Source organism: Simochromis diagramma, unplaced genomic scaffold (assembly GCF_900408965.1).
Source record: "Simochromis diagramma unplaced genomic scaffold, fSimDia1.1 OVJJ01000533.1, whole genome shotgun sequence".
In the NCBI taxonomy this organism is placed as follows: domain Eukaryota; kingdom Metazoa; phylum Chordata; class Actinopteri; order Cichliformes; family Cichlidae; genus Simochromis; species Simochromis diagramma.
The window spans coordinates 43,408-67,468 of NW_024387333.1; the positions used below are offsets into that span (position 1 = coordinate 43,408).

The 24,061-nt window shown below is 39.9% G+C and overlaps 2 long non-coding RNA genes across 4 annotated transcripts; both read left to right on the plus strand.

Annotated features, from left to right (window-relative positions):
- Positions 1–5,789: 5,789 nt before the first annotated feature.
- LOC120718134 lies at positions 5,790–9,457 on the plus strand. Of its 3 annotated transcripts, none has more exons than XR_005692393.1 (4): positions 5,790–6,279; positions 7,066–7,126; positions 8,472–8,564; positions 8,928–9,457. It is a non-coding gene; the product is annotated as an uncharacterized LOC120718134 (long non-coding RNA). The 3 variants fall into 3 exon arrangements; XR_005692394.1 differs by lacking the exon at positions 5,790–6,279 and adding an exon at positions 6,314–6,622; XR_005692395.1 differs by lacking the exon at positions 5,790–6,279 and having other exon boundaries at positions 6,905–7,361.
- Positions 9,458–14,089: 4,632 nt separating this feature from the next.
- Positions 14,090–15,877, plus strand: LOC120718133. Its single transcript, XR_005692392.1, has 5 exons — positions 14,090–14,173; positions 14,292–14,351; positions 14,441–14,531; positions 14,698–14,855; positions 15,501–15,877. It is a non-coding gene; the product is annotated as an uncharacterized LOC120718133 (long non-coding RNA).
- Positions 15,878–24,061: the final 8,184 nt, after the last annotated feature.

Sequence of the window (24,061 nt, forward strand, 5' to 3'; positions counted from 1 at the left end):
TGGATAACATTTATGTCGAATTTTAAAAGAGACTTCTTTCACCTTATTTACAATCAAATATTTATGGGGGACCATCCAGACTGTCTTCCGCTTGATATCTGGAACACTGATTGGAAAATGATATAGTGCAATAAAGTGGTTGTAAGTAAGTAGTTGTCCCTCTTTACTAACCAGCTGAGCCACCAATAGGATCCCATTTTGGAGCCAAGTTTCCAGGAAAAGTGATTTATTTTTCTATAAAATATCTCTGTTGTTCCAGATAAGGTATTTGTGAGGTGAGAAGTTGTGTTTATAAATGAGGGTCCACGCTAAGAGGACCTGCTTATGGAAGGATGAAAGCTTTACAGGGACTTTCTCAACATTGTAATTACAATTTCAAATAAAAGTAAAGCCACCAAAACGAGAGAAAATGTGATATGGTATAAAGTTCCAGATAGAGGTAGGGTTTTAAGAAAATGTTTGGCCCAATTCATTTTGAAAGTGTTATTTAAAGTAGAAAAGTCTAAGACGTTAAGCCCACCTGATTCGTACTTATTCATCACAACAGTTTTTCTAATATAGTGCGTACGGTTTTTCCATATAAAATGAAAGAGCATACGGTCAATATCTTTACTACTTTTCTTATCCAGATGTAAGGAGAGAGCAGCATATGTTCATCGGGATATCCCTTCAGCTTTAGTAATTAACACTCTACCTTTCAAAGACAAGTCCCTTGTTCCAAGATGGCGCCGCCGCGTATGGATGCCCTGGTGCTTCAGTGCGTTACTTCTGTTTTGTTTTTGTGCATAACTTCTGTGTCTGGGCACTCCTCTGGATATTCTTACACCAGAGAAGAGCTTCTTAACTACAGGACTACAACACCTGTGGATTTACTTCCAATATTTGTGGCATCTGCGGCAGATTTACTGCAGACTCTGATCAGGAAAGTGAGACGCCGAAAGCGAGGAAAGCGAGCCGGCGCACTCGTGCGTCTGAGGAGACGCGGACTGCGAACTGCTCTTCCTGGGATCTTCCTTTCCAACGTACGCTCACTCAGGAATAAGATAGACGAGCTGGCCCTGATGAGAAGCATGAACAGAGACGTTGCCTCCTCCTGTGTCTTATGTTTTACGGAGTCGTGGCTCTGTGAGGACATCCCGGACAGCGCGCTCAAGCTGGAGGGCTTTCATCTGCTGCGCGCGGACCGGCAGGCCTCTCTCTCTGGTAAGACCAAAGGTGGAGGTGTCTGCTTCTACATTAATAGTGGCTGGTGCACAGATGTAACAGTGATTGCTCAGCACTGCTCTTCCTCTCTGGAATACCTTTTTATTCACTGCAAACCGTTTTATTCTCCGCGGGAGTTTGCTTCATTCATCTTGGCCGCTGTTTACATCCCGCCAGATGCGGATGCGCAGGCAGCTCAGTGCGCACTCGCGGAGCAGATACTGCACATGGAGCGGACATTCCCGGACTCTCTCATCATTGCTCTTGGGGACTTTTACAACACCCCCCTCCTCACCCCACACAAAAGAGGATTTCACACCACCTCCTCCCACCACAAGCCTTCATATTCATGAAGCAGATGTGAGGAAGCAGTTTAAGAGTCTGAATGCTCGGAAAGCTCCCGGCCCAGACGGTGTGTCTCGTCTACTGGACGCAGCCGGAGGGTTCACTTGGTTGTTTGCTCTCAATAGAAGCTGAGCGCGTCTCCGTGTCTGTGCTGGTAAACGATACTGAGTCCCAGTGCTCAGTAAACTGTACACCTGACCGTTATTCTCCCACTGAATCCGGTGTGTCCACGGTCCAACACGTGCACGCAGATGGTGCTGACCGGTGCCCAAACACACCAGAACACCAAATAAGTAAAATAACACAAATACGAACTTCTCCATGGCTCGTCGGGATGGCAACTGCTCCAAAAGTGACACATGAAATAGGCTGACATTTGAGTTTGACACGGGAGGTGAGGGGGTGTTTTGAATATGCTTGACTCCGTCACGAGGTTGCGCACAGCATCACCGGCAAGGGGGCTTGGTTTGAGAGGTTTTTGGCATCTGTGATGTGATTTACAACCATCCACCCATGTACAGCAAGAAGCCGCACTCACAACCGTGGGCATCAGCAAGTTGGTGAAATTTAAACAAAACAAAACAGCATTCCATCTGAAACTCTCTTATTGTACCCAAAATACAAATTTTAGTGATTACATGTGGCTTCATTAATTATGTTCAAAAGGATGAATACATAACGCAAGTAATAACTTTATGATCAGTCAGTGAATGAAGGAGCTCAAGAGTGCAAATATAGTTGCAATAAAGTGACAAATATGCCCTTTTATGTCAAACAAAGACCGAAATAAGTGGCATCAGTGTGAGGATGAGAATGAGCGATCCAACCTCACACTGCAGATATCAGGGCAAAGCACAGTGGGGGGGTTGCAGTCTGCACGCACAAGAGGGCTAACAACGCTGTGAGTGACGGAATCCACCCAAACTGAGGAACAGCTTCTTCCCCAGAGCTGAAGCCTGCACTGTTTGCACTATAATATAATATAATATAATATAATATAATATAATATATGTTGCTATTTAATGTTTTTTGTTCGTGTTGCAGCTGCTCTGTGAGCCAAGCTTTCGTTGTCTAAATTCAATGGCAATATATCTCTGCACCACACGATGGCGATAGATTCTCACAGACAGTCTGTGCTCCGCTTCCGCCACCAGTCATCTTTAAATCTTTTTTTTTATTCAATGAAACCTTTATTTAACTGTCCATCTCGTGGCATTACTTAAAAAAAATCATATTTAAATACAAAGAAAATTAAATACATGAACGACAGTAAATTGATAAAATAACAGCAAATAAATCTATTTACAAATGATAGCAACATCAATGGAATAAAAGCATGAACACCAGCAGAAGGAGAAAGAGGCCTGTATCTACATTATTACTCTGGCAGCTCTCAGTCTCCATACAGACAGGACACGTTGCAGCGTAATTGCAGACAGGTGCGTGGGCCTGAGCTCCGCCCAGGCAGAATGACGAGTGGAAGAAAGCAGCAACACAATAAACATATGTAGCCTTGCGGAGCCGGCCGGGCAGACACCGAGACAGAGCGCAAAGATTTTATACGTGACAACACACACAAAAAAACACACACAACAAAAATCAGAATGTGTTTGTGATTTGGATTTTTATTTAAAGGTGAAACCTTTTTTCTTTTCTTGTTTTGCCAGATTAGACATTTTGATTCATTTCATTGAAGTATACTTTAGTTTTTTTGTTTTACTTTGATGCTATAATAGATGTTTTTAAAATGTAGTCATATTTAATACTATATTGCATCATGGCAAAACAACAGTCTCCTCAAGCTGCTTTATACTGTAAGGTGAAAACACTACAGTAAAAGCCAGAAAACCCCAACAATCCAATGATCCCCTTTGAGCAAGCACTGGGCGACAGTGGGGAGGAAAAACTCCCTTTAGGAAGAAACCTCCGGCAGAACCAGGCTCAAGAAGGGGCGGCCATCTGCTGCGACCGGTTGGGGGTGGGTGGGCAATCTCAGTCCACGAGGGCCGGTGTCCCTGCAGGTTTTAGATGTGTCCTCGAACCAACACAGCTGATTTAAACGGCTAAATTAGCTCCTCAACATGTCCTGAAGTTCTCCAGAGGCCCGGTAACGAACTAATCATGTGATTCAGGTGTGTTGAGCCAAGGTGAGATCTAAAACCTGCAGGGACACCGGCCCTCGTGGACTGAGAATGCCCACCCATGATATAGGGAGACAAGATGAAGTATACTTCTAATGGCCTATTTTAGCAGTTAATTTTTAACAATCAACTGGTGGTAATCCATCATCAGAATTGAGGAAAGGTGGTGTTGATGGAGACTCTACAGGAGGATTCACTGGGGAAGCCATACCTGCACTTCTGCCAGGGTGTCTTGGACGTACCTGAATAAATGTAGTTTTCCCTGGAAGTGGACGAGGATTAATCTGAGACGGAGTCTCCTCAGAACATCTCCCCATCATGCTTCTATGGTCCAACGATGCCAGCTTTTGTCCTTTCTGTTTTTCTAATTTAAGCTGGAGTTGAGCGTCTTTCACTCTAGATTTTAGATGACCTATCTCTTTTTCTTCATTGCAAGCCTTTTGAATAATCTGGTTCACTGGTCCAATGAGCTCCTCTCTTTGTCGGAATAAAGCGTACTCGGAAGACTTTACCATGTCATTGTACTGCTTTTTAAATGATTCCAGCTGCCGTGTTTTATGTAGTAAAGCTGCATCTAGATCCTTGCATCTGATACGTAGACAGTTCAGCTGTTTTTCAAGAAACTCCGTTGTTCCAACAGAGGGGGTGCCTTCCACTCCGTCTACGTATTTCTTTTTCAAGTTGTGGAACATATCCCTACATTCCACCTTTTCTTTTCCTCTCAAGTGACCTGCATGTGGAAATGCCTTTTCAAAGGACAAAACGCACTGGCACAATTCCTCTTGGTAGTAGCGCTCTTTCTTCTCCAGCCAATTCACTTTGGATATAAATCTTTCCCGTTGCTCTTTTGTGGAGCGCAGTTTCTCTTCCAGCGCCACCTTTTCAGCCAGTGCCTGATTGTGTGCCGCTTTTACTTTATGCCGGTCCACTGCTGTCTTTCTGTGGTTTTCCTGCTCTGTGCTTAGGGCCTTTTTGAGGTCTTCAATTTTCTTTTTCAAAGAATCAACTTTGTCTTCGACCATAGCCTTCATTTTCTTGTCCAAGGCCAGAGCTCTAATATTACTCTGGCATTTCAGTTTGAGCTCCATATTCTGGGCCTTTTGGTTGTCTATTACTTTGCCCATTTGATCTTTCTCCTCTGTTAATTGTTTCACGGTTTTAGTCCATCAATTCCTTTTCATCCAGTAACTTTGTATTAGTTGTCAGAAGATCCTCAATCCAAGACTGCGAGGATTGATGGTGTTCCTCGCGTTCCTTAACCGCATTGACGGTCACACCTCTACTAGTTTTTACCTTTCTCTTAAGCTTTTCTAGTTTGGAGTCATACATGTTGATGACCTCTTCTAACTTCCTGTCTGCAGCATTGGCTTTGTTTTCCAGTTTTTTAGTATTTTCCTGGTAAAACTGCTGCATCTTATTTTTTTCCTCTTTGTGGCGTTTCAATAATAATTCAACAACTTGGCTGTTGTGAAATTGCTGACGTGCCACCTTTTCTTTCTCTGTTTCCAGCAGTCCTTGCAGGACTTCGACTTCGTCCTCGTGTTTTTCTTTAAGCTCAGCCAGAGTTTTCTCCGTCTCTGCGCGGAACTTTACCAGAGCTTCGTGGTCATCTTTTATCGAGTCCAACCTGTCTGCGATGTTTGTCCTGTCATCCAAGACCGAACCCAGCAGCTTATTATTCTGCAAAAGTTCATTGTTTTCTTTTGTTAGATCCTCGATCTGTTTCTTATTGACTGTATGCAGGTTTTTGAAGTAGTCAAGCTCAGTTTTGAGCTTTTCAACCTCGTCGATCATTGGCTGCAGTCTTTGCTCCAACTGTCTGCCATATGTTTCTTTTTCTTTTTCACTTTTTTTAACCATTGTTTTCAAGAAATTAACATTTCTGTCTTTGTTAGCTTTCGAACTCATTTCTGCTTTTTTATGTGCTGTATCACTCCAACAAAACCATAGCTTAATGAATTCCCTTTGACAGCTTTCCTCTATTTATAGACTTGAACATCAAAGGATGAAAGGACTGTCACTATGACATCACCACGTTCTGTGACGTAACAGGGCTTTAGAGCGTGATGTCACGGGGGTGGGCGTGGAAAGGATTTTGGGGGTCTAAACAAAACTTTATTTAACAAACAATGAGTATACAACATACGAACAGATGAAGTATACAACAGAACATGAACACAAAAAGCCAAGGGTAAAAGAAAAAGGTAACAATTATAAGAATACACGCAGAAATTCACATACATACACTGTAAAAAGTCTAACATGCAGTCATTCATTCAATCTAATAAGTGCCATTCAAAACAGAATAAAATCATTGATTTGATTGTGAAACCCTTTCTTTTTGCATTTTAAAATACCACTTTTGATTTGGATGAAACTAAATATCTGTACAAAGGACACAACGCAAAGTTTTTGATTTCTCTCAAAACATATATTTCTTTTCATGTTGAACAGATAATATCTTTAATTTGAGTCAAAGTGATTTGCACTTGAACACGCCCACCAGAAATAGACCGGGACCCATTTTTATTCTGCATGGCTGCTGGAAACATCGTGTCACATCTTTGATTAATTTCATCTGAAAATAAACGTAAGTAAAGCCAAGTGTGTTACAAAAGCTTTATAATTTGTATTGCCAAAATTGCAGAAAATAACCCCATTTAAGCTGGGTCGACAGCCACCCCCAATTTTTGCATGATTGTAGCTGCTAGCTACAAGCTAGCTAGCTATCCGGCGCGACGTTAGAACTGGTTACCAGCAACCGACCATCACAGTCGGGAATGCAAGTTAGGCAAAAAGCCGTTTTTTACCAGTATACTAACTAGCTAGCGTTACCACGATGCATCGGTGGTGGATACAGCTAGCTAGCATAAGTTCATAGTTCATAACATTCATAGTATAACTCCGTGCTCCGCTTCGTTTGAGTTTTTCTGGTGAGCTCGCGGTTTCTAGACACAAGCTTGTGTTTGTGCGCGCACGTTTGTCTCTGTCTCTCTTCATATAAATATTTGTTTGTTATGTTTGTGTACACCGAGCGCAAAAGATAATTATTAATGTGCATGATTTAGAGACAGAAATAACACGCCAGCATATAAGATCAATGACATAAGACTAATTCCTTCAATTGACTTTCAGGCGCGGCTCGGAAAAATGTGCATTTTCTGAAGAAATGTTAATTTTATCAGCAAAAAATTGACCCTATGCCAAAACTTAGTCGCTAATGGCTGGTCTGTAGACTGTTTGGTAAACCTAAATCAAATTATAGTACTAGCTTTTTATAAGGATGTGTATGTCATGTTACGTATTTCTTGGTTTTTCTGTGTTATGTGTTTTATAGAGAAGTAACATTATTCTTTTTTTTTCTGTATGCTTTCAGAACCACTGATTGCTCCATCCATTCCATGGCTGAAGCATACATTTTCATTTAATCTGAACAGGTATCATTTTGCATTTACACTGCACATCCTTTCTAAACATTTCATAATAATCTAGACCCTCCCTCATTATCCTCTCATTCACCTTGCTGATGTGTTGGCACTATTGTGTGCAATAATTGCTCTCTCGGCTTCACCCAGGTGTGTGCTCAGTGCTGGTTGTGTAGGGAGATGTGCCCCATTTCCCCTTTTCTAGTCTTCGTAATTGAAAAGCACTCTGAAAATCACTTTTGTAGTAGTAAGTAATATTGCTATTGCATTAGTTACATCCGTTGTGTGAGTTAGTAAGAAATCCTTGTCCACTAATTTCCTCTGTCCAGTTATAAATGCAGCAACATTTTCTATGGAGGGCAAAGGGAACATTTCATTTTGGTTGTGTCCTGTTATTTTGGAGTGTAACTACTTAAAGAGTAACTGAAGCCTAACAACTTGTTTTGCTTAGAAACTGTTATAATGGGTTTTTACAATGCAATCTTTCAGTTTTGGGCAGGTAGGGTGTATATAATTAACTATTAACATGACAGTTAGCATTTTAACCCTTGTATCTAATGAGAATTTGTATCCTGTTACAGTTTTATTTTGGTAACGTCAGTGATTATGGCTGTGACCTTTTAAAATGTTGAAAGGAAGTGTGGGCTTTGTCCTTGAATGAATGAAGAGATTTATTGTCATTATACAAGTACAGAGCACAACTGCAACAAAATTTATTTTGGAGACACATTTTCACTCTCACTCGCCAGATACACATACATACATATATACGTATAAACTTTTATTTAGGGACAAGAAAGCATATGCCGCTTTTCCACCGACAGAACACGGTGTGGCTCAGTTCACTTTAGCCCCTTGCGGACGCTTTTCCACCGCCTTTACACCTGATTGGCCCGGGTGTGTGTGTGGTGCCCACGTGATGTGATATAGAAGCGCTCCCACAAAAGGCTTTAAAAACAAAAAACTCCCAGCAACCATACTCCATTGACTTTGGACCATGGCGACTTCCTCCACAAGAACCAAAAATCAAACCAATCAAAATGAACCACAGACAGAGCAAAGTACAAAAACACACATATCGCGATTGTTGTTGCTCTTCGGGCTGTGACGTTGCGGACAAAGACTTTTGCGCGCGCCAGATGGGTTCGCCCCTGTTCCCAGTTACGTCCGCTTTATGTTTCCACCGCAACAAGCGAGTTCATCCGCGCTAAACTGAACTGCTCTCAAGCGCACCGTGCCGATTTGTCGGTGGAAAAGGGGCATTAGTCACCTCATGAGGATAGAGAGGTGAAAAAAAATTCCTCTCACGCAGCATACTCTCCATATTGCATAGTAACAATTTTAACTGTTCCTGCAGGATGCTGATGCTGACATTAGGAGGGAGTGTATACTTAAATCTCTCATTATCTACCTTGGAGAACGTGTTGAGGACTTGATAAAAGAATACATGGTATGTCCATATCTGTTCTGTCTCTACATGAGATGCAGTCTCTTGATGTAAATTTGACAACTCTGCTATTAAATGCAGTGATTAATGTAGGACAGCAACGATTAATCAACTCATCAAGTTAATATCTTAGGGTTCTGTATTGTTTTCTTTTTTTTCTTGGGCTTTGTGGAACATTTATGAAAATGTTCCACCATTGATTAATTGAATGATTATGCAATTCACAATCTGATTAGTCAAATAATTGTTCTAATAGTCTGTGACCAAACAACTATCAAAATAGTAGTTTATTATGGTCAAAGATTTATCAGGTGTGCCAGACTTCAGTTCTTCACTTGTACATTTTGTTCCATATTTTACCTCAAGATATCCCAGACAGATGAAGCTGAGGAAGAGCTGCAGAGTACCACCATGGCACTCTTCGTCTTCAGGGACAACTCAAGCCTCCTACATCAGCCTCGAGACATCGGGATAATCATTGATGGTGTGGAAGTCCTGAATGAGTTGCCTTCTGTGGCAGCTGGAGTGGCAATGGTCTTTGGACTCTGTTATGCTCTTAATATGGAATATCCACGAGGATTCAGGTTCACCTTTGAGGCTCTTCAAAAGATTATGATGGAGCTTGACTTTAACAAGATGACCTCTAAGATTCGCAAACTTAATTGTGAACTTAACACTGCACAGTAGTGTGTTTGCATGCATGTGTGCATGTGTATGTGCACATACATGTGCATGTGTGCTTGGTTATTTTGCTTGGTTGGCCTGCAGTGGTATTCTACATTCAAAAATTATAAGAACACCCATTTGAAAGGGAGATTTAAGTTGATTTCATTGATACATGTGTAGATTTTTTTTTACATTGTACAGGCACAGTGCACATATAAACATTTTTGAGTACTTGCAAATGGTTTAAAAAGAGTTTTTATAATGGTTTTATGCCAGTTTTAGACAGGTTGCAGGTTTTATACCAGTTCTAAAAAGATTGCAGGTTTTATAAAACAAACATTTCTCTAATCATTTCTGCCGCAGCACTAAATCTGTATATTACTAATCCTCTCTATTGATTATAGTTAAAATGGTTTGGAACAATAAATAATTTTGAAATAATTGGTTGGCCAACTGTCTTGTTTTTTATAGGAAATGCAGAGCATTTTTGAACTGAAATAAAATGAAATGTCAAAAATATAGTTTGAATATATGTAAATCAATTACCTGGCTTCAACACAAACATATTAGTTCATGTTAATTTGGTTCGATGTGAATACATTAGGTTGGTTAAATTTCAATATATTAGCTTGGTTCAATAATTAAAATATGGTTCTATGTAAAAAAATCAATTTGGATCAATGCAAAATTTAAAAGTTTCAGTCAAGTCTAGTAATATTGTTTATATCAACATAAAAGTATCAGGTCATATCAAGTGACTCAATATGGATTCTATGAAGTCAAATATTTTGGATGTGACAACTGGACATCTTTTTTTTTTTATTTGAATAGGGTTATTCTTTTTACAGTGTATATTGTTGTGAGAGCCTTTTTGTTGGTGCAGTCTGATATTGATTGTATGTGCATGTGCACATCCTTAAAATAATGACAGAAATATGGTGTTTTGTTAGTAAACTTATTGATTGATTGATTGATTGATTGGTAATTTATTTCAACATGTGAACAATATACAAGTACATTTAGAAAAGAAATAAGAGAGAAAAAAAATACTATACAAATTACATACAAAAAAACATTCTGATTAATTTACATGTTGAAAGGGAGTGGGAAGAAGTATACACTTATTTAATCCCACCCCTTTGCCATAAATTATCAGTGAATATTTAGTCAGCTTCCTTAATGATATAATTTGTAATAAAAATAGTGAACAGATTTCTGATATACTATAATATCACATCATGAATTTTTTGTTTGTTTGTTTGTTTTTAAATAGAGACATTCACTTAATTTAAATATTTTCCTTTTCTTTATAGATCGAGAAGATCATATTTTTATAACTCTTTTTGAACAGTTTTATGTTTGGACATTGCTTTAATTCCATATTCAGTTTGTTCCATAGTTTAACTCCATGAACAGAAACACAAAAGCCTTTTCTTGTAGTACGTACCTTCATTGTTTTGAAGTTACAAAAACCCCTTAAATTATAACTTCCTTCTTTCAAAAAAAACATACTCTGAATATTACCTGGCAGTTCTTTATTTTTTGCTTTGAATAGAATTTGTGCTGTTTGGAATTTCACTATATCGTCAATTTTCAATATTTCAGACTGCAAAAATAGTGAGTTTGTATGTTCCCTATAACCTGCATTGTGGATGATTCGAATTGCTTTTTTTGAAGAGTAAAAAGTGAATGTAATGTGGTTTTATAGTTATTGCCCCAGACCTCTGCACAATAGCTTAAGTATGGTGAAACCAGTGAACAGTAGAGAATATGAAGTGATGTTCTGTCGAATACCTGTTTTGCCTTTAGTACTGCAATGCTTCGTGATACTTTGGAATGAATATATCTTACGTGAGCTCTCCAGTTAAGTTTTTCATCTATTATTACCCCCAGAAATTTATTTTCACTGACTCTTTCAATATCAACACCATTTATTTGAATCTTTGCATTTGTATTTAAACTACACTGTAAAAAAAAGTCAGTAAAATATACAGCAAAACACCGTCAAATTCCAACGGTAATGGAGCGTAAAAGCAAAAACTTCCTTTCACTGTATTAAATAGATTGAATAACCGTTAATTGTGAGACTGGATAAAACTTTTGTTTTTACTGTAATAAAATGTTGAAATTATAAATATTTTCTGTGAAAACAAATAAATATGCATACATTTTACAATTACATATTGTAATGTTGAAAATGTCTGAAAAACTTAGATTTTACGGTATTATTTGAGGTAAAACTACATCTTTTTGGGGTTGTGCACATTGGAATTCACAGTATAAGCTGTAGATTTTTAAGCAAACAAAAAACATTCATTTTTACAGAAACAAGATGTTAAAAAATAGGGTCCACCGTAATAATACAACCAGTACATACCATTAAAAAAAGCAAATATCAGCAGTGAAAGACAATAAAACTGATAGTATTTTTTTATTTTAAAATTCAGATACTGATATACAGATTAAAAGTTAGGCCTGCAGTATATCATTGTTAACCTTCTGATAAAAAAATCAACAGCAAAAGAAGATGTTAAAAATAAAGTTTATGGTTGTGAATAAAATTGATTTCAATAATCTTTTTTAATTATTATTTTAAAACAACTTTATGTTGTTGTGTTTCACGCCATATTATCAGACCACCTTAAGTGGGTCGGCCTTAAATTTTGAATTTGTGTGATCGCTGTTGATTGGTAGCTAAACTGCTGGTAAACTGTGTACAGACGTTTTACGTTCGAATTGCAGAGAAAAAAAATCTGGTAGCAACATTGGTGCAGTATGAGCGAACCATTTCACCAAAAAAGGGGAAGCAAGGCAAGACGTGGCTGCAGCGGCCCTGCAGACGTGACTTCTGATCAAATTCGAACCTCCTAAAGAAACAAAGAGCGACGTTACATTGCGGGATGACGTCACCTGAAAATGACCAATAGCGCGGCGCGCTGCTGAGCTGTGTGCCAACCGCTCTTTTTTTCATGCAGGAGACTCAAGTTGCTTCGCTAACGGACACAGTTTTGAAACTGGTATATTAGCGCCATTTATTGCTGCTTGGACCACAGCATCTTCGGAATTTGTAGACATCCTGGCAGCTTACAATTAGTTCGAGGTGAGGTGAGTACATGCGACTTCAAGTTATCTCTGTTATAAAATCCACCAGCCCAGCGTTATAGATAATTTAGCAGTTCGTTTTTTATGAGTGAGGTTGTGAATTTAGTTAGCATTTGTGAGTTGAGTTAGCATTACTGTTGCGCGGGAAGCATTGCTCTGGATTAGTTTCTGTATATGGCGTGCTTAATTCGCTAGGGAGAATTACCAAAGTACATGGAGTTATGTTAACGTGTAATTTCTGTGGTAAGGTAGTTCAGTCATCAAGGGGCTACGTGCTTCATTGTAAACTGCATCGGAATGAGCCACGTTGTTTCTTTCGGTGTATTGAAGCAGGCTGCAAGCAGACATACACCAGGTATGGCGCGTTTAAGGCTCATTTTACCAAAGACACTCTGCCCCCACCCATGTCACTGGTGTGGTGGTGGTTTCTTCGTTTACATGTTGCAATGGCGATGTGTGAACGTCAGTGTCAGAAACTCTAAAGAGTTAATAGCTCATCTGAAGAGCCATATTGTGGAAGGACACGTGGTCACTTGACCAGTAAGAGGATGCACAAATACCTTTAGAGTTAAATCATCTTTTACTGCTCACATGTCACATAAACACAGAGTTTTTCAGACAGCAGCATTGGTGATTTATATAGAGAGTCTGCATGTCAATCATCATCTGTTCCAACCACATCAGATGACTTTGTACCCTTGATTTCCGAGCCTGCTGCACAGTCTATTACACATGAAGATAACATGGAAATGCCCCCTGAATTCTGTGATCTTTTTCTGAGAAACGTTTCACTATTCTACTTAAAATTGCAGGGTCAGTTTCTACTGCCTGCTTCAACCATACAGAACATTGTAGAGGAAATGCAGAACATGCATGAGTTGGGGACAGACATACAGTTTGGGTAAACTTGCATCACTGTTAAAAGATGACACATCATTATCAGAGGAGGACATCAACAAAGTCTGCGAGTCTGTCAAAAGCTATGATCTTTTTTCTGCATGTCATACCGGGCCATTGAGGACAGTGCACTCCAGAGCTCAGATCTTTAAAAAAGCCTTCAACTATGTGGAACCAAAGAAAATATTTTTAGGGAGAGATGAAAACAGAAAAGATGGGTTTGCTATTATGTGCCTTTAAGAGAGACTTTGAGATGTCTGCTAGAGTCTGATCTGTGGCAGAAATCAGAAGAGCCCTCTACTGAGCCTCCTGCTGATGTTCTGTGTGACATAAGTGATAGTAAGCTGTTTTAAATAAAAATGATTTTTTTGGTCAAAACCCATTGACTTAATTGATTTCTATCCATTAACATCTTACATGAAGTATGGGTACCAAATGGTTCCATTGAAACACAGTGTGCTGTCACAATAATGGTGCTGTTAGTTTGGTACTTACGAAACACTGTATAACAGGTAGTATCAAGCAAGATCAGCTTCATATTTTAAGACCAAAGGTACCACTTGGTGTAAATTGACCTTTATTCACATTCTTTTATCAGACATCTTGGAAATGGGGGACAGCATAAGGAGTTCCATTACTAAGGTGCTGCCGGACCTGTCTTGCCTCAATCCTTGAAATTGTACTGGAGGCACTACAATCATTAGGAGTGGAGACATCTGAGAAACAAACCAGTAAGTATTATGATTTCATTGGCACAATAGCAATGAAGGCTTTCTGGTTTTTCTATTATAGCTTTGGCCAAGGTCCAAAAAGTACAATTAATCTATTGTTTGTGATATTGTTGTACAGCACCAAATATGAAATTCAAGCCAGGCCAGCATATCGTCTCCATCTGTTTTAAGGTTTAAGGGTGGTGGCACAGCTAAGACCCAAGAGTCTCTTTCAAGGTTAGTAAAGTAAACAGATTCAAGAAGATATTTTACACATTTCTTTGTCGTCTGTCTCGAAATCTTATTTTGTCTTTATTATGATTAAAAAGGTTTGTTTTGTTCCTGCCCTTTTCAGACACTGAATTTGAGCAGAAACCATAAGGATACTCAAAGGACCTGTGACTCTCAGGAAATGGTGAGATTTCAGGTCATAATCTTTTTTTTTCCATTAAATTAATTTTCCTTTTTCCCTTTACAATATTGCTGTTTTGTTTTTGTAAACAGCATCAAATGAGAGGGACAGATGAAACAGTTTCAAGACAATGGCAGGAAAAACATGCTGAAGATTGAAACAAACCTTGGCTGGAAATATTTGGTATGTGTTTTACCGTAAATCAAATTGTTGAAAAACATTCAGCTACACTGCAACACAGGGAAACTTGATTTGCACTTATTTTGTTACTTTAATTTCTTGTCTCATTATTTTTGTCAGTTATTATTGTTTATGGTGTATGCCCTTCTTGTTTTCTTTCTGAATGCAGAAGGTATCTAGCCAGTTCACAATGAAAGCTTCGTTGCACCCCATGAGTCTTCTGGCAGAAATGATGGCGGCTGTATTCTTTGGTTTCCCTAAACATCACACCCTGCCTGTTTATACGAGGCTCTTCAATTAAGTCTGCACCCAAAGATTCAATGAGAGGTAAGCAGTGGTATTATTCAAGTTTTGCTAAAGAAAGATGGACAGGAGACACTAATCTTAATCAGCCGAGCTCAGGTTCATGTCCAGGTGAGCAGTTTCATACGCTATAAAATGTAGATTGAATGATAGGTCTCATCACCATGCATTCAGCCATTAACTTCAAGTTCTATGATAAATCAATACGAAACTTAAATACGTTTTCCAACAAATTATGATTGTGATTAGGGCGCTGCGTTGTCTATGTATTACTTTTACATAAGTAGATTTAAAGTATAACTATTGCCAAAACGCAACCTGGGCTGTTTTTTTACTGTATCGATTTTGATGTGCTCAAATTTATGCCCCGGCCCCCTAGTATTCCCATTCACTGGCTATTGACCACAAAACAAAATCACGGTCAATCTCAAAACGGCTTGTTTGTCGTAATTATGCTTTTAGATATATGCTTGTCTCGTTTACAGTAAAAAAAACAAACAAAAAAAAACAGCCCATGTTGCATTTTGACAATAGCTATCCTTTAAGAACTGTATATTTTACACTTAAGAAATCATTTATCATTAGATCTGTTTTTGGCAGCACGTTTTGTTCATTTCTGTGCATTTTGCTCAAGCACTGATCAAACTTTGTCCATTTTTTTTGCTGCAGAGGGGATCCTGCCAGTCCAAAGTGAACTCCTGATGGACATTGAAGTACTCCTGCAGAGCTTGTATCTTCAACACCATGCGCATTAGAAACTCCACCGAGTCCTTTCCTTCACCAAGGCAGGACCCAGTGACTCATTACTGTTGATAGGTCAGGGGCAGGTAATATTTTGTTTCATGTTTATTCATTCCTCCATGGATTACCAGCCATATATGGACACATGCTGTATTCTCAAGATCTATGCTGTTTTGTAGGAATAGAGAAAATGATATGTTTAGTCTGTTTTCAAATGGTATGTCAAATTTTCTCATTGTTTATCAGTAATATTCTCTACCTTGGTTGTATATGAGCATCTTTAGATTTTTCTATTTTAGCGGTTGCAAATGTAAAATGTACGGTAAACCATTTATGTTCCTCATATTGTACTGTATTTTTAGCGGTAAAATACCGGCAGCTGTGGTTGCCAGGAATTTACCGTAAAATGTATCTGGTCAAAATAAAATGCTGTAATTTGTTATACAATTTCACTGTGTTTTTTACTGTCAAAGGTTTTAATAAGGTTTAACATATTTCTGTTATTTTTACAGTTATTTACAATAATAGGGTCTATCCTATTACTGTTAAATTAACAACAAATTACTGTAATATTATTATTATTATAACTTTTTTTTACTGCAAATATCCGTAAAAAGCTATGGAAAGTTGCATTTTTTACATTAAATTGCTGTATAATTGACAAATATATTTGGTTTTTTCTATCATGATTTTGGTAAAATAATACGTTGTCTACCTTAAAAATTAGGGTTACAAACCAGTATACCGTATTGTCTTTTACAGATTCCACATTTTTTTACACGGTATATTCCTGGCAACCACAGCTGCCGGTATTTTACCGTAAATTTGACAGATTTTTTTTTACAATGTACTATTTCCAAATAACATCAGTTTAGATTTATTCAAATTTAATGATAATTTTTTTTATCAAGCCAGAAACTTCACTTTACTTATTTCATTAGTCATATCCTCCAATAAATTCTGCAGATCATCACCAGAGCAAAAAATGTTTGTATCGTCAGCAAGGAGAAACCATTTTTAATACTTTGGACACTTTACAGATGTCGTTAATGTACAAGTTGAAGAATTTTGGACCCAAAACTGACCCTTGGGGTACACCACAAGCAATGTCCATACATAAGGAGCAACCACCATTTATTTTCACAAACTGCTTTCTGTCACTTAAATAACTCCGGACCCAATCTAAAACTACCCCTCTGACACCATAACGTTCCAGTTTTCTTATTAATATATCATGATCTATAGTGTCAAATGCCTTTGTCAAGTCTATGAATAACCCAGCCACATATTGCTTTTTGTCTATGGAATTTGTGATGTATTCTATTGAATCTAATAGTGCCGATGATGTTGATCTGCTTGATCTGAATCCGTACTGACTTTCAGTGAGTAGTTTATGTTTATCTATAAATTTTTCCAGTCTGTTTTTCAACAGTTTTTCAAGAACTTTTGAGAATTGAGGTAGTAAAGAGACAGGCCTGTAGTTTGTGAAATGGTGTTTGTTCCCAGATTTGTATAGAGGTAAACTTTTGCTATTTTCATTCTGTCTGGAAATCGACCAGTTTGAAATGATAAATTACAGATGTATGTGAATGGTTTTATAATAGCCTCAATGACTCTTTTAACCACATATCAATATCATTACAATCCAAAGATTTGTGATTTTTACATTTTTTGACAATTTCAAGAACTTCATTTTCATCAACGGCTGTGAGAAACATAGAATATGGATTTCTGTCAATCAGTGTATCGGGTTTTTCCTGTGCTTTCCCAGGATCAGTGATTGTTCTTGCTAAAGGCATCTTGGCATCTGTGATGTGATTTACAACCATCCACCCATGTACAGCAAGAAGCCGCACTCACAACCGTGGGCATCAGCAAGTTGGTGAAATTTAAACAAAACAAAACAGCATTCCATCTGAAACTCTCTTATTGTACCCAAAATACAAATTTTAGTGATTACATGTGGCTTCATTATTATGTTCAAAAGGATGAATACATAACGCAAGTAATAACTTTATGATCAGTCAGTGAATGAAGGAGCTCAAGAGTGCAAATATAGTTGCAATAAAGTGACAATATGCCCTTTTATGTCAAACAAAGACCGAAATAAGTGGCATCAGTGTGAGGATGAGAATGAGCGATCCAACCTCACACTGCAGATATCAGGGCAAAGCACAGTGGGGGGTTGCAGTCTGCACGCACAAGAGGGCTAACAACGCTGTGAGTGACGGAATCCACCCAAACTGAGGAACAGCTTCTTCCCCAGAGCTGAAGCCTGCACTGTTTGCACTATTATAAATATAATAATATAATATAATATAATATAATATGTTGCTATTTAATGTTTTTGTTGTTGTTGCAGCTGCTCTGTGAGCCAAGCTTTCGTTGTCTAAATTCAATGGCAATATATCTCTGCACCACACGATGGCGATAGATTCTCACAGACGTCTGTGCTCCGCTTCCGCCACCAGTCATCTTTAAATCTTTTTTTTTATTCAATGAAACCTTTATTTAACTGTCCATCTCGTGGCATTACTTAAAAAAATCATATTTAAATACACAAGAAAATTAAATACATGAACGACAGTAAATTGATAAAATAACAGCAAATAAATCTATTTACAAATGATAGCAACAATGGAATAAAAGCATGAACACCAGCAGAAGGAGAAAGAGGCCTGTATCTACATTATTACTCTGGCAGCTCTCAGTCTCCATACAGACAGGACACGTTGCAGCGTAATTGCAGACAGGTGCGTGGGCCTGAGCTCCGCCCAGGCAGAATGACGAGTGGAAGAAAGCAGCAACACAAAAAAACATATGTAGCCTTGCGGAGCCGGCCGGGCAGACACCGAGACAGAGCGCAAAGATTTTATACGTGACAACACACACAAAACAAAACACACAACAAAAAATCAGAATGTGTTTGTGATTTGGATTTTTATTTAAAGGTGAAACCTTTTTTCTTTTCTTGTTTTGCCAGATTAGACATTTTGATTCATTTCATTGAAGTATACTTTAGTTTTTTTGTTTTACTTTGATGCTATAATAGATGTTTTTAAAATGTAGTCATATTTAATACTATATTGCATCATGGCAAACAACAGTCTCCTCAAGCTGCTTTATACTGTAAGGTGAAAACACTACAGTAAAAGCCAGAAAACCCCAACAATCCAATGATCCCCTTTGAGCAAGCACTGGGCGACAGTGGGGAGGAAAAACCTTTAGGAAGAAACCTCCGGCAGAACCAGGCTCAAGAAGGGGCGGCCATCTGCTGCGACCGGTTGGGGGTGGGTGGGCAATCTCAGTCCACGAGGGCCGGTGTCCCTGCAGGTTTTAGATGTGTCCTCGAACCAACACAGCTGATTTAAACGGCTCAAATTAGCTCCTCAACATGTCCTGAAGTTCTCCAGAGGCCCGGTAACGAACTAAGCAGGTGATTCAGGTGGTTGAGCCCAAGGTGAGATCTAAAACCTGCAGGACACCGGCCCTCGTGGACTGAGAATGCCCACCCATGATATAGGGAGCAAGAATGAAGTATACGTCTGTAATGGCTCTATTTTAGCATTAATTTGTAACATCAAGACTGTGTAATCCATCATAGAATTGAGAAAGTGGTGTTGAGTGGGAGACTCTAAAGGAGGATTCACTGGGGAAGCCATACCTGCACTTCTCCAGGGTGTCTTGACGTACCTGAAGAAATGTAGTTTTCCCCCTGGAAGTGGACGAGGATTAATCTGAACGGAGTCTCCTCAAACATCTCGCCCATGCATGCGTTCTATGGTCAAGACGATCAAGCTTTGTGCCTTTCTGTTTTTCTAATTTAAGCTGGAGTTGAGCGTCCTTTCACTCTAGATTTTAGATGACCTACGCTTTTTCTTCATGGCACTTTGAATATCTGGTTCACTGGTCCGATGAGCTCCGCGCTTGGGCGAATAAGCGTACCGAAACGTTACAATGTAATTGTACTGCTTGTTAAATGATTTCCAGCTGCCGTGTTTTATGTAAGTAAAGCTGCATCTAATACGTGCAGCTGATTCGTAGAACAGTTCAGCCTGTTTGCATCAAGGAAACTCCGGTGTTCCAACAGAGGGGTGCCTTCGCACTCCGTCTACGGATTTCTTTTCAATTGTGGAACTAGCCATACAATTCCACCTGGTTCTTTGCCTCTGCAAAGTGCGCTGCATTTGGAAATGCCTTTGCAAAGGAAAGAACGCACTGGCACAATTCCATCTTGGGAGTAGCGCTCTTGCTTCTCGCAGCCAATTCACTTTGATATAAATCTTTCCCGTTTGCTCGTGGGAGCGCAGTTTCTCTTCCACAGCGCCACCTTTTCAGGCCAGTGCTATTGTGTGCCGCTTTACTTTATGACGGTCCAATGCTGTGGCTTTCTGTGGTTTGCCCTGGCTCTGGCTTAGGGCCTTTTGAGGTCTTCAATTTGATTCTTCAAAGAATCAACGTTGTCTTCCGACCATAGCCTTCATATTTCTTGTCAAGGCCAGAGCTCTAATAGGACTCACTGGCATTTTCAGTTTGGCTGCGCGAGAGTCTGGGCCGTTTGGTTGTCTATGACTTTGCCCAGTTCATCTTTCTCCTCTGTTAATTGTTTCACGGTTTTTGTCCATCATTCCTTTTCGTCCAGTAACTTTGTATTAGTTGTCAGAAAGATCCTCAATCAAGAAGACTGCGAGGATTGATGGTGTTCCTCGCGTTCCGTAACCGGCATTGACGGCTCACCCTCTACTAGTTTTTACCTTCTCTTGAACTTTCTAGTTTGGAGTCATACAGGTTGATGAACCGCTTCTAACCTTCCTGTCGGCAGCATTGGCGGTTGTTTCCAGATTTTTTAGTATTTTCCCTGTAAAACTGGCTGCATCTTATTTTTTTTCCTCTTGTGGGGCGTTCAATAATAATTCAACAACTGGGCTGGATGTGAAATTGCTGACGTGCCACCTTTTCTTTCTCTGTTTACAGCAGTCCTTGCAGGACTTCGAGCTGGGGGGGTGCGGGCCCGCAGTGTTTTTGTCTTTACGTCAGCCAGAGTTTCTCCGTCTCTGCGGCAGGAACTTTACCAGAGCTTCGTGTCATCTTTATCGAAGTCCGAACCTAGTCTGGCGATGTTTGTCCGGTCAATCCAAGACCCGAACCCGTGCACTTATTATTCCTGCAAAAGTTCATTGGTTTTCGTTTTGTTAGATCCTCGATCTGTTCTGTATTGACTGTATGACGCAGGGTTTTTTGAAGTAGTCAAGCTGCAGTTTGAGCTTTTCAACCGCGTCGATCAGTGGCTGGCAGTCTTTGCTCGGCAACGAGTCCTGACATAATGATTATCATTTTTCTTTTTCACTTTTTGTAAACCATTGTTGTCAAGAATTTAACATTTCGGCTTTGTTAGCTTTCGAACTCAGTCTCTGCTTTTTTTGTGCTGTATCACTCAACAAAAACGATAGCTTAATGAATTCCCTTTGACAGCGTTCCTCTATTTATAGACTGAAACATCAGGATGAAAGGACGGTCACGATGGACGAGCACCAGGTTCTGTGACGTACAAGGGCTTTTAGAGGCGGGATGGTCACGGGGGTAGGGCGTGGAAAGGATTTTGGGGGTCTAAGACAAAGCCTGTCTTTTTTTAAAAGCTTGATTTAACAAAGCAATGAGTATCCAACATACGAACAATGAAGTAGACAACAGAACATGAACACAAAAAGGCCAGGGTAAAAGAAAAAGGTAACCAATTATAAGATAAGACGAGAAATTCATATTGTTTTGTGAGAGGCCGTTTTGTTGGTGCAGTCTGATATTGATTGTATGTGCATGTGGGCACATCCGTAAAATAATGACAGGAAATATGGTGTTTTGAGTTAGTAAACTTACATTTATGGATCAAAAAGTTTAGCTAAAAGTATTAAGAAATTGATCAGAAAAAACATTTCTCATACTTCTTGGGAACTTAAAAGAGACAGAATAAAACATTTTCCCATCGTAAAGAAACTCCCTTAAAAGATGGACAATAACAAAGCGCTAAATTCCTTCCAGAATCTCCTGTGTAAAAGAAACAGTAGCCAAAAAAGATGTGTCACAGTTTCTGGATGTCCCCACAAAAGTAACAATTAGTATTTATGTCCCTTTTAAATTTGACGCATGTAGTGAACTGGCTGGATAACTTTTGTCGAATTTTAAATGAGACGTCTTGCACGCGTTATTTACAATCAAATATGTTGGGGGACCATCCAGATGTCTTCGCGCTGATATCTGGAACACTGATTGGAAATGATATAGTGCAATAAAAGTGGTTGGAAGTAAGGAGTTGTCCCTCGTTACTAACCGAGTGAGGCCACCAATAGGATCCCGAATTTTGGAGCGCGAGGATTCCAGAAAAGTGATTTATTTTTCTAATAAAATATCTCTGTTTGTTCCAGATAAGGTATTTGTGAGGTGAGAAGTTGTTTAGAAATGAGGTCCACGCTAGGAGGACCTGCTTATGGAGAGGATGAAGCTTACAGGGACTTTTCTTCAACATTGTAAGTAGCATTTCAAATAAAAGTAAAAGCACACCAAACGAGAGAAAAGTGAAATATGGTAGAAAGTGCCAGAATAGAGGTAGGGTTTAAGAAAATGTTGGCCCGCAATGCAGTTTGAAAGTGTGATTTAAAGTAGAAAAGTCTAGAGACGTTAAGCCGCACCTGATGCGTACTTAGTCTCAAAAACATTTGTTCAATATAGTGCGTACGGTTTTTGTCCATATAGAATGAAAGAGACCATACGGTAATTATCGTTACTAGCTTTCTTATCCAGATGTAAGGAGAGAGGCAGCATAATGTTCATCGGGAATCCCTTCAAGCGGTAGTATTAACACCTACCTTTCAAAGAACAAGTACACTTGTTCAAGATGGCAGGGCACGCCGCGTATGGAGTCCCTGGTGCGTTCAGTGCGTTACGTCTGGTTTTGTTTTTGTGCATACTTCTGTGTCTGGGACATACTCTGATATTCTTAAAACCAGAGAAGAGCGTTCTTAAAGACAGGACATACAACACCTTGGAGTTACTTCAATAGTTGTGGCATCGGGCGGCAGATTGAACTGCAGACTATGATCAGGTAAAGTGAGAACGCCGAAACGAGGAAAGCGAGCCGGCGCACTCCGTGCGTCTGAAGGAGCGGGCGACTGCGAACTGCTCTGCCTGGGATATTCTCGTTCCACGTACGCTCACTCAGGAGATAAGATAGACGAGCTGCCCTTGATAGAAGCTATGGAACAGAGACGTTGCCTCTCCTGTGTCCGTATGTGTTTAAAGCGGAGTACGTGGCTCTGTGAGGACATCCACGGACGCGCGCTCAAGCTGGAGGGCTTTCATCTGCTGTCGCGCTGACCGGCAGGCTCTCTGCTCTGGTAAGGACCAAAGGTGGGAGGTGTCCCTGGCTCTACTTAATAGTGGCTGGTAGCACAGATGTAACAGTGATTGCTCACACTTGCGCTTCCTCTCTGGAAATCATTTTTTATTCACTGCAAATCCGTTTAATGCTCCGCGGGAGTTGTGCGTCATCATGCTTGGGGCCGCTGTTTACATCCTCGCCAGATGCGATGCGGCAGGCAGCGCAGTGCGCACTCGCGGAGCAATACTGCAGCATGGAGCGGACGAGGCCTCGGACTCTTCATCATTGCTCTTGGGGAGCCTTTACAACACCCCCCTCGCTGCGGACACGCCACAAAGAGGATTTGCACACGCAACCTGCCGCCCACGACACAAGTCAGCCCTTCATATTCATGAAGAGGAGGAATGTGAGGAAGAAGGCAGTTGTTAAAGAAGAGTCTGAATGCTCGGAAAGCTCCTCCCGGCCCAGACGGTGTGTCTCTCTACATGGACGCAGCCGGAGGGTTCACTTGGGTGTTTTTGCTCTCAAAGAAAGCTGAGCGGCGTCGCCGTGTCTGTGCTGGTAAACGATACTGAAGTCCGGTGCTCAGTAAACTGTACACACTGACCGTTATTCTCCTCACCGACTGAATCCGGTGATGTCCATCGTCGCAACACGGGCAACGCAGATGGTGCTGACCGGTGCCGACAAACACACCAGAGACAGCAATAAGTAAAATAACACGAAATACGACTTCATCATGGCTCGTCGGATGGCAAAATGCGACAAAAGTGACACATGAAATAGGCTGACAGTTTGAGTTTGGATGAGACACGGGAGTGAGGGGGTGTTTTGAATATGCTTGACTTTCGTCACGAGTTGCGCACAGCAGCACCGCAAGGGGGCTTGGTTTGAGAGGGGTTTGGCATCTGTGTGTGATTTACAACCATCACCCCATGTACAGCAAGAAGCCAGCACTGCACAACCGTGGCATGCAGCAAGTGTGGTGAAATGGTAAACAAACAAAACAGGGGCATTCATCTGGAAACTCTCTGATTGTTAAACCCAAAGACAAATGTTAGTGATTAGCAGTGGCTTCATTATTATGTTCAAAGGATGAAGACATAACCAAGTAATA